The sequence below is a fragment of the Lynx rufus genome, unplaced genomic scaffold (assembly GCF_022079265.1).
Source record: "Lynx rufus isolate CCGP_SWC_20201006 ecotype Redwood Valley unplaced genomic scaffold, mLynRuf1.p SCAF_19, whole genome shotgun sequence".
NCBI lineage: Eukaryota > Metazoa > Chordata > Mammalia > Carnivora > Felidae > Lynx > Lynx rufus.
In genome coordinates this window covers 25,165,126-25,167,711 of record NW_025814833.1, presented here as the reverse complement: position 1 = coordinate 25,167,711, position 2,586 = coordinate 25,165,126, and the positions used below count along the sequence as shown (strand labels likewise).

General features: G+C 39.8%; 1 pseudogene; it reads right to left on the bottom strand.

Moving 5' to 3' along the window:
- Positions 1-1,465: 1,465 nt before the first annotated feature.
- Positions 1,466-2,135, bottom strand: LOC124513832 (60S ribosomal protein L13-like; annotated as a pseudogene).
- Positions 2,136-2,586: the final 451 nt, after the last annotated feature.

Genomic DNA, 2,586 nt, shown 5'->3' with positions numbered 1-2,586 from the left:
GACATTTCAATTACATCTCAGAAAAGGGAATAGGGCCAGAGATAATTGGAAATTGACCAGTGGAGCTGAATACTTAGAAAATTGTGTGTAAAAATGTAGATTTGAAAGATAATTTGGAAGCGTATGCTAACACTTTGCAGAATGCTCACATAAAAGGGAAGTGATCCAGTAGGGTTGACAGGATTTATATGCAAGAGAGAGTAAAGGTCCGATGTATAAAATGAAAGATAGCACTTTTTCTGATCATGCAATGGTAATAGCTGAAATTAATTTCTTAAAAGCTTGGAAATTTGGCAGAGGTAAATGGGAGATGAGCAAATTCATATAAGTAAAGAAAAGGCATTGAAAATGATGAGGAATGGTCAAGGGGAGAGAAGCCCGGCTTTCATTTCAAGCTGTCAGAGAGGATTGGTACAGATGAAAAAATAATTTGAAGAAAGCTCTCAAGGAAAGAAATGAAGCCAAATGCTTTGAAGAGAAAAATATATTTTCAATTTTAGAACAAACTAATGGAGAGCACAGAAAACGAATAAAGAAATTAGAACAGAAATAGAGAAAATCAAAGAGCAAATGACAAACGTCTGCAATAGACTGAGAGTCTGGATAATCTAGGGAAGAAACAAAATCAAGCAAGGCTACTGACATTTTCTCAGGTGAAAGAAGGGAAGATAGTTGTCATGTGTTTGAGAGATTATAGACAGATAAGCTAAGGTGACTTGAAGTCAGTTTATGAGGGTCATTTGTGGAGCTGTAATGCAGGAACGGGCTAACACAGGGGCACACAAAAGCGAGCAGAAAAGGAAAGAATGACTCAGCCACAGACTTCACAGCTCAAGTGTGAGTGAGCATCATGAAAAAGATGTTGAGAAAATCTGTATCTGCTTCTGTTACGGATGTGGCGCAGTGCAAAATCTACACACTTTGGGGTCAGAGATGGGTTTTAGTCCCACTTCTACCACTTACCAGCTGTGCAACCTTGGGAGAATCTTTGAGCTTCCAGATCCTTGAATTTCTCATCTGTAAAGTGACTTCACATTGTTGTGAAGATCAAATGAGATGGTATTTGTGAAAATATCTTGAACAAAATTTAGATATTATTATTCTAGGACTTTTTTGCATGAGCTGAGCAAACACTTATTTTTAGGTTTCTCCCCCCTGCCGCTGTATTGAGATATAATTGAAATATAGCCTTGTGTATGTTGAAGGTTTACAACATACTGATTTTATATACTGATGTATGACAGAATGATTATATCTGTGGGTTTCTATAGTATATAGAATAAGAAGGAAATCACCAATATGATGAAACAAAGAGAGTGAATGATATTTGAGCAAAGAAAAACTTATAAACTTTTATATATGTATATATATATATATACACACACACATATGCATGACTTTTACATATACATATGACATATATACATATGACATTACATATTACATATACATATAACAGTACATATTAACCATACATATACATATACATAATCACAAGTTGCCAGTGATACTTTATTTTTTTCTTTTCAACATCCTGTTCTGCAGCTTCCTTGGCTCTTTTTGCCCAGATGCCAAAGAGCCAGGCATGGGCATGGACCACGTGAAGACCAGCGAATGCCTTGAAGTTCTCCTCTCTAATGACTCTGGCTTTCTCCTTCTTACAGACATTCCACATGGGCATGACTGGTCCTGTCAACTGGGTAGCCAATTTGAGTTCTTCAGCAGAGCCATCTCCCTCCTTAGGGGCTGATGGCTTCCTGGGGAAGAGGATGAGCTTGGTGCCATACTCCTTCAGCCACTTCACATTGGCCTGCAGGGATTCTGTGGACATGTTCCACCTTCTTGGATTCACTGAGATTCCAATGGTCCATGCCACCTTCTTGTGTAGGCCAGCCACCCATAGCCCTTCCATGCTGAAGCCCCTGCCAACTTGCACTTTGGTGTGATACCTCACTGTGGGGGCACCGTGGGATGGGCTGGATGGGTCCGGACATGGAGGCTCTGGGCCTTGCTTTGGCTTCCCGACCTTGAGTCTGCAGATCTTCCCCGCTGGCTGGTTGAACCATGAGGCCATGCCACTGCCAGTCCTTATGGAAGTGGGGCTTCAACATCATGCCATTCGGGCTGGGTGCCATGGCTGCTGCCTACAGGCCTCCTCCGAGGGAAAAAGGCCTGCAGGAAAATAACTATATATATTCTTAAAGTTTTTATTTTAATCACCCAGTGCTCATCAGGACAAATGTATTCCTTAATCCCCATCACCTATTTCACTCATCCCCTCCTACCTACCCTCTGGTAACCATCAGTTTGTTCTCTATAGTTAAGTGTGTTTCTTGGTTTCTTTATCTCTCTTTTATTTTTCCTTTGCTCATTTGCTTGGTTTCTTAAATTCCACATATGAGTGAAATCATATGGTATTTGTCTTTCTCTGACTGACTTATGTCACTTAGCATTATACTTTCTAGCTCCGTCCATGTCCTTGCAAATGGCAAGATTTCATTCTTTTTATGACTAAATAATTTTCCATTGTATATATACACCACATCTTCTTTATCCATTCATCTATCAATGGACACTTGGGCTGAT